The following is an 8,800-nucleotide window of genomic DNA, read 5'->3' on the forward strand; positions in this document are numbered from 1 at the left end:
TTCTCGACCAAGAATCGAATTATATTCGCGATACATGCGAAAATACAAGATCGTTTTTTTCCTTTTATCAAATAATTCCCTTGTAGTATTACTTTGTCCCTTGAAAACTACAGTAGATTACAAGGAGTAGAAAAGTCAAAGTTAGATTGGAATTTCGTGGAATTTCCTGAATAATTTTTATTCTGGAATTTTCGTAGCGAGAAGAGGACGAGGAAAGAAACGGAGAACGATATCTCAACGTTCTTGGTAGTCAAGTTACGAGTAAATTCGTTCCCTCTCTTTCTCCGATTCGCTTAAACGTGACGAACGTTGCGAGCGCCTAATTTACACAGCTTTTATCCGGCAAGGCACGCGTCTCGATGACCTCCGTCGAACACGCGCTCCTACGATCTCCCGTGCACCCGCATAATACGTCCTCCCAGCCTACGTCGTTCTTACATCTTTTTCGAGGTAATTACTCGAACGTTATCGCGATACAGTGAATAACGAGGGGCTTTAATTCTTTTCCCTTATCTCTTTTCTTCTTTTCTGTCGAAAAACGAATAGAGGAAAAGAAGGGAGCTAATTATGCGCCGTACGAAGGAAGATTTATCGCGTGAGTATGTTTTCCACGTTGCGTGCGGCGGTACACCTACGGTCTACCCCTTTCGCCTTCTTTTTAGCCCTCCTTTTCAACGAGGCTCCCGCCTCCCTTGGTACGCGTGGGCGTTCCCTGACGACTCAATATTACAACCGCAAAAACACACAAGCTCGTGTATGGGAACGCGATAAGACGACGGCGGTGGTTTCAGCAGCCGTGACTCGTAACATCGAGGGAGATGAGGAAAGAGGAGGAAGAGGGCAACGCGAGAGGTGAGGCTGCGTAAGCAAAGGGAGAAAAGAAGGCCGCGAGGAGAGGAACGAAAGAGAGAGACAGAGAGAGAGAGAGAGAGAGGACGCGACGAGCCTGCGGAGGCTTTAGTGGGTACCTTAACCTCGGCAAAGTTACGAGGCGGTAAACTCTCGACGTCGAGATTCAGGAATACCGAGGCAAGTCGACAGGATAAACAATCTCTCCCACGCCGCGATCGCCGATCGATGCTAATGAAGGGCCTTCTCGAGAAAGAGACTCTACCATCGAGATTTTCGCCATTTTCTATCGTCCGAAGCGAAGGAACAATTATTACAAATATATCTTTGCATTGTATCTTCGAATCATAAAAGAATCGTACGCTTGCGTAAAGAATTGGCTTCCTTTATTTTTTGACGTTTACTCTCTCTATTGTTCCACGTTTTCGTAGACAAAGTGCAAAGCCGTACAAAGCCGAAGAAAAATAATCGGCTTGAAAAGGAGAGAAGGAGAAAAATGACTTCGACCCGCTGGTGATCTCTCGGTGGTTACGCGACTGGAAATAAATCGCTTCGCGGCAAGGTAGAAAGGTCTGCGCGTGCGAAACGGTGCCGCTGAATGCCCCGAGATGAATATAAAATTACTAATGACATCGATAGCGATGATGCATTCGTTGATGTTGTTGCTTTCGTAGAACTCGCGGGAACTTATCGAACGATCGACCATCCTCCTGAACCTTTCTAAATGCGTTTTTAACGATAACTCTCGAGCTCGAGGAAAATTGACAAATCAATCACGGAATGCTTCGCCGATTATGAGAGAAAGGGTCTCCTAGAGACCCCCGGACAAAGGGAGATCATGTTGAATTTAAACGTTCTAGTCTAGATGATACATTGAAGGAGATATGTCTGATAAAGGCGCCAAGTATCCGTTGGACGTTTACTTGTGATAGCCTAGTTAGATATCGTTCGATCTAAAAAGAGAAACCAGAGTGTGAGAGAGAGGGAGAGAGGGAGGGAGGGAGAAGGTAAAGAAACATACGCGCGAGCATCGCCGTGTTTACTCTCGAACGTCTCTTAGAGACCGATTGAGCTGTCACGTCGTAGATTACATTTGTCATAAGCCATAAGTGTCTTTCGACTTTTAATCTCCGATCACCTGCATTCGAACAGGGAGGGAGAGAGAGAGAGAGAGAGAGAGAGAGATATCTCGACTCGCGTAGCGTTCTACGTACTAGCTCTCTCCGATAGTCGTTCGATCGTCCAAACGGAATTTAATTAAATCGAGATTTTTTTCGCTCTGAAAGAAGGAACATTCGAGGAGTAAAAAGTCGACATATATATTTATATCGATATATCGGGGAGGGTCGGAAGGAAATTCCTTGGTTAAACGGTGACAAGACAGCCCGTATCTATTCTTAAAATCGATTTTCCGAGAGAGGACGAGGGCAAAGTTCGAATAGCGTTCCATCGTAGATCTCGATCGTTGGATCGCGCTGACCGTCATCGTGAATTGGCAGGACGCCTCGCCGGCGTGTCTTAATCATCGTCTTCGTCCCGTCGGCGCCTCGCGCGCGGCCCTATTGTTCGCGCTTCCGTCAACTGCTGCTAATTGCGAAGTATAATTAATGATCGCGTGTCACGAACTCGATCTTTTCGAGCAAAGTGACTTCAATGAATAATCGATTTCAGTGAGAATGAAATAAGCAATTAAGTCGAACGAATCTCTTTTTCGTCCGAACGAATAGGCAGGAAATTCGAAAAGCCGATCGGACAAGAGATATATCTACCTTTCTATTCTTTGTTTCGTTCCTACTGAGATTTTACACTGACGAGAACGAGGAGCATAGGAATCGAGCGATGCTCGTATAAATCCGCGAAAACGTTCGTCGCCCACGATCGCTTCGTGAGATTACGATAGATCGACCAATGGAGAATCCTTGATCGATCTTCCGCCATCTTGTTGGCATCGCCATTGCCGTCACCGTCACGAAATATGTAGAAAACGATGAGAGAGAGAGAGAGAGAGAAAGAGAAAAGGATCGATGGGCGTTCCGTTTCCCCGTTGACGCAAGCCCCGTTTTTTCGCCCGATCCTTCCTTCCTTCCGCCTACGAAACTTATGATCTCGATCATGATTCGCGATCAACACGGCTCAGAGAGAGAGAGAGAGAGAGAGAGAGAGAGAGAGAGAGTCACTCCTCAAATACTTTCGATCATTAAAATATTACCATCTTCAACGTATGGTATACGCCCTTATTTTTCTGCATTCGTTCGAGAGCAAATAATATGGATAAGGGAATGATATCGCTCGTTTGATAATTTCCGCGAGTAGTACGCTTTCAATCTCGCCTCCTCGTGGACTTTCTACATCTCGATGAAGTCTCTGAATAAGGAGATCGAAGCAATTCAAAGTTTCAAGATAAACGAAAGATCTAGAAGAACGAGGAGATAAGCGAAAAAGAATAAGAAAGAACGAAGGCGAAGGAGAAGACGAAAAAAAAAGAAAAAAAGATAAAAGCGAGTCTCGTTAGTGGCTCGTTAGCACGACGATAATTCTCTCGAGACAGAGTCGCGACGCTACAAAAGGAGCAGCCTCCGGATAAGAAAATGGATAAACGCCATAGCAAGCGCCGATTTATTTTGAGCTCGTGTTTCTAAAACAATGCTCGATCTGGTTTACATGGGTACGTTCGATAATTTGCTAAACTACAAGAATTTCAAAGTTGAATGGAAAGCCAGAGAGAGAGAGAGAGAGAGAGAAAGAGAGAGAGAGAGAGCGAGAGAGAAGGGAGGGGGTGCGAATGAGAGAAGAGAAAATATCGTTTTCACGGCTGGAGCCGTCGAGAGGTGGCAAATTACGTCGGACGATTTCACGGCGGCGATCTCTTAAATGTCGGTCGTCGGCTGACAGCCTAACGATCACGTGGCCGAATTGATGACTACCGTTACCTTAATCACAGATCGGCGATCCTGGCTAACAAGTTAAGGATCCGAGCACGTATAGTTACGCACCACGATATACCTGAACCATCGATCAGATCAGCTTCCTCGGCGTTCATTCTTTTTCAAGCTTCTGAACGCTTTGGATTTTGATCGAGCGTTCGGAGCTTCTGTGAAGGACGTCGAGACTTCTTCAAAGAATCCTTAAGGGTGTTCTTTTCTTTGTCCGATCTAAAGAATCGATATTTTCTTTTCTTCTTCCTTTCTTTGTTTCCTTGTTTTTTTTCTTTTTCTTGTTTTTTTTTTTTTTTTCAAAATACTTTGTACTAAAAAGTAAATTCTCGTACATTTGAAAATTCACTTTGGAACGTAGATAATGCAAGTAGCCGTAACGCGCGTCGTCCATATAATCGCGTATTACGCTTTCTCGATCGCGTTTGTCCGACGTGATCGGCGCAAACGAGGAGATGTTCCTGTCGACTCGAAAGGCTTATCTCCGATCGCTGCCGAGCGAGCGAGCATACCTACCATCCTTCCGTCTCTTTTCTTCTCTTTCACCGGCTGGGAAGAAGTTTTCGATCGCAAACAGGTTCATACGCGGTAACTCACTGGCCGGATATCTCCGTAAGTATAAAGAAGATACTTTCGCTACCGATGTACTCGTGCTTTAATGTTTCTCACCTTATCTAAAAAAACCAAAAGTATAGGAAAAAGGGGAAACAAAGAAAGAAGTAAAAGGAAAAAGTCGATCGACGTAAGTAAAACCTTTCATCAGGCAGGCGAAATCAAAGCGTCGGACAATTTCTCTTCGGTCGAGGTACTCGGGGGGGGGGGGGGTTGTGTAACGAGGAGGACAACGAGCAGGACGACGGACCGCCAACATCCGACGACTACGAAAACGTTGACGCGTGGAAATCCATCAATCGAATGCCGGTCAAACGTATCGGTCAGAAGACGAACGAGTACTATCGATTGTATCGCACCCTCGTTCTCTACTCTAGAGGAAGCTCTCGTTGAAAGCATCGAGAGATTCCTGTCTTTTATTCTCGCCGGCCCTACCACACCGAACGAACCCTACTCTATCGTCTTTTCTTATCCACACGTCCGAAGAATAACTCATCGAGATATTCACGCGCTTTCAATTTTCCCACGAACCTTTTTCCCTCTTTGTTTTTTTTTTCTTCTTTTTTTTTATTTCGACGTGCCTATGCAAAAGGACAAAACGTAGATATAGGTACGTAAATAAAAAAGAGATTATTTGTCGCCAGGACATTCGTGGGATCGATAAATGAGAAGGGGAAGAGACTCAAAGCGAGCGTCTTTCTTCGGAAATGCTTTTTTTTTCTTGTGGTCCTCTCGCTAGAGCGGACTCCGAATGCCGAGAGGGGCCACCGCGAAAGCTCTGGAACGCGAGAGAAAACTATCCGTTCGAGAGCAGAGAATATGAAGTCATGGATTATTCCGTCGGTCGGCTACTTTTTCGTCCCATCGATCCCTCTTTTGCTGCGCGTGTATGTGTGCGAAACAGATAGATAGAGAGGGAGAGGGAGGGAGAGAGGAAACGTGATCGAAGGTTTCGTCGGACTACTGCGGCAGGAACCACCGATATTAACCCATTAACGTTTATAAATCGTCGCCGATCGGGGCGTGAGCGGCGTGCAGAGCGCGTTTCGCGTCTTGCATTTCCAATGCCAAATATCACGTGGTTCGGAAAAAAAGAGAGAGGAGAGACAGAAGAAGGTCGAGGAGGGAAAGAAAGAGAAAGAGAGAGACAGTGTCACGTATGACTCGAACGCTGCGGAAATGCCTGCTCGTGACACGTCGAATCACGTGCCACGATACCGTGCCTCGGGACGATGACGATTATTTCCCTTTCGCCTTCTTATTATACTTAGGCGCGACGCCTCCGATAGATTTTTCAAATTACAAGCTACCGCTCGACGACGAAAAATCGCGCACACGATTACTGTTATTTGCGAGCGATCCACCTGTCTGCGTGCCTGTACAGGAACGCACGCCTGGCTCTCGTGCTTCGGGATTTTCCTTTTCTCCGTTGGAGAGCGTGTTGACGCTCGAAGAAAGACAAATTTCTTCCGTGCTAGCGTGGCTCGAAAGTGCCAAAGAAATCGATTGATTCTTCAGGATATATACGTCTACATGTATATGTACGTACCAGAAACAATTATCGCTAATGTGTGTATATATAAAATTGGCGATCAGTCGCGGTAATTGATGCGTTGCACGATAATATACATCCAACCTTTTCGGACGAAATGAATTATCACTGACAATTATTACCGAGCGAAATATACGATGGAAAGGGTCAGCCGGGTGAGCCTCGTGACAGCCGACAATTATTTCTAATGCGAGAGAGTTTCTCTCTCTCTCTCTCTCTCTCTCTTCCTAAGCACCGTCGCAGACTAAAGGAAGATGCGACGCTAACGAAAAGAGAGAAAGAACATAATTATCGTTCCACTAGACGAGTTTTCAATTGGGAATTGTTTGCCGAAAGGCGTACCACCGTGAGTTCCTTCGAATCGACAAAAAGATTCGCTTCGACGTAATAATAATAGATGAGAGATTCGAGGGTAGAGAAGGCTTTCCGAACGTGCGACAACGAAGACGCGTGATTAATTATTACGGGCATCCGCATAGATTAATTAGTGGATTCGACGAACGACAGGGAGTCGATCGCCAAGTCCGGACACACTTCTCGGTTATAGGGATACGAGAGAAGACGTTATTAATCGTTCACGGACAGGTACTAATCGCGTTTTCGTTCGCTCTGAAAACGATCCCTGTCTAGAGATCCCTCGCTTAGAGTTTCGCAAATTTCGATCTATGCATATCGATGGGCGAGTAATATAGATGATAGTCTTTGTAAATTAGCCCTATAACAGCTACTACGAGAAAAAAAAAAGAGGAAAAAAAAGAAAAAAAAAAAAAAAATAAATAAGAGAAAAATTGACAAAATCAAGAGGAAACTTGTAAAAACGATCGTACGTTTTCGAGGGGCGTTCTCGATAACGCCAACGAACGAAATTACTAAGTAACGAACGAGTACAAAATGCGTACGTAATCGTCGAAAGGCGACGCTTTCGTGCGTATATACTCGTATATCTCCCGTTCTCTGATGTTACCGATCTTCTTCTCCTCCTATAACGAGTAAAGGCCGTGCCGCTTGTAACGCCGCTCTTAAAGATAATGAGCGTTGTGATTGATCGTAAAGGTAATTACCATCGAAGCTCGGACCGGCTCGCGCTCTCCAAGTGCTTCCATTCGAAGGCCACGACGGAAGGGAAAAGGAGCCACCAATCCGTAAGATGCCGGTCTTACGGATTTTTGAAAGCGCGCCGACTCTTTCCATATCATTTTTGACGATAAAAACGAACGGTCCTGCCTTTTCTCGCGGTTAATCGACACCAGCTCTTATCGCAATGATCTTTCGTTGTCAAAGCTTTTGCTCTTGTTGTCGCGTATCTCGGATACGCTAAAAAAATTTTAAGGGACACCATAGGTTGTTGACTCGATTAAATTTATTCATCTTTTTATCGTGATCGTTTCGACGCTTCTCCGGTTAAAATTAATCCGCTAAATATCGTTTTCGATCGTTATTATTTTAATTGCAATGTACAATTTTTTAATTGCACGTTGACGAGGAGAAAATGCGAAATAAAGAAAGTATAAGTTTTCGTGAGCACGAACTAAAATAGAGTATCTTCTTTTAATGCGTACCTTACAATCCTCGAGAGCGCAGCGTTCCAGTTTCCACTCGGTAACATCGTCCAGAAGCGATTACGCGTCGTAAGTGGCGATAATGGGCGAGAGCCGGTAGAAGCAGGAAGGGTAACATGACGATAATCGTTTCGATGGCTATCCGGAGGATTATTAGACGCCGCTGGAAAAAAAGGGCGGCTTCTTTTTGAGGGTTCCGAGCACTCCGCTCGGGATAGATTATTAAATACGAGGAATGGCGCGAGATAGCTCCACGGTATCTGGAGCAGGGATCGCAAGATCGATGAGATCTAGAGAGAGAGAGAGAGAGAGAGAGAGAGAGAGAGAGAGAGAGAGAGAGAGAGAGAGAGCAGAGGTCTAATCGGAATTAATTTTCATCGTCGTCTCGGACTCGTACGTCGCTAATTCACTTTTTCAGCGCACGGCCGGACACAAACGAACCGTTAGAAAAACGTCTATGGTCCCGGAGGCCGTTTCGTTCGCATTGGCTCGACCTGCTATGGCTACGAGAGCGACGATCCTTTGAAAATAAAACGGCTATTAAATCGAAACGAAGTGCGACCGATCGATGACTTTTACGATAAAATATTGGCCGACAATAGGCATCTACGAACCGGTAGCGCGCTGAGAGAAAGAAGGAAGGGCGGAGAAAGGTAGAGCGTCGAGGGCAACGAGTCGCCAACTATAACGTAGGTGATCTCAGAAGAATTCATGGCTGCTTGATTACGAGTAATAAAGCAAGCGTTAGGAAGAGATTTACGAGAGTCTTTGGACACCTATAGTTCCTGATCCGGCAGCCAGTATAGGGCCCTCCTCGTCTTCGCCGTACGAAGGGTCTGCGTTTATCGACGAGCTCGAATCGATCGCAAACGCGAACAAGAATTCGTCTTAACGAGAAAACTCGATGATTTCTTGGAAAGCCGTGCCATCCGTTAGCGAGGCGCGAGTTATAATAAATCGAAGCCGTGCAAACGCATTCGCGTGACAAATACTATTAGAACACGAAAAGAGTTCTCGCGTGGAATATCGAGAGGATCGTTTCAGTGATTATTCTTCGAAGGTACCTAGAGCTCCGTTGCGATACTCACGACACACCATATCTTACGGAATTCTCTCTTTCTATCTCTCTACGGCTTCTTAGTAATGAGAAGATCAATAAATTATTTCAAGAGGAGAGAGCAAGCTGCTAAATTTCGGCGATTATCGATGGCGAAGTACGAAGATTTTAATTAACGAGGAAATTTTCGTAACGAGTTCCGTTGTCCCGCGTGGCAAGGAGATAAAATTTCTGACCC

General features: G+C 45.3%; 1 protein-coding gene across 7 annotated transcripts in view; it reads right to left on the reverse strand.

The window, feature by feature from the left end:
* Positions 1-8,800, reverse strand: part of LOC124421975 (myocardin-related transcription factor A) — a 152,517-nt gene that overhangs the window by 58,201 nt on the left and 85,516 nt on the right. For 3 of the 7 annotated variants that reach the window (XM_046957796.1, XM_046957797.1, XM_046957798.1), the window contains exon 2: positions 7,506-7,668. The exons of the other annotated variants lie outside the window; for them this stretch is intronic. The gene's annotated coding sequence lies outside the window, so the exon portion shown is untranslated. The remainder of the gene's footprint in view (positions 1-7,505; positions 7,669-8,800) is intronic. 7 annotated transcript variants of the gene reach the window in all.

This window comes from Vespa crabro, chromosome 2 (genome assembly GCF_910589235.1).
Source record: "Vespa crabro chromosome 2, iyVesCrab1.2, whole genome shotgun sequence".
In the NCBI taxonomy this organism is placed as follows: domain Eukaryota; kingdom Metazoa; phylum Arthropoda; class Insecta; order Hymenoptera; family Vespidae; genus Vespa; species Vespa crabro.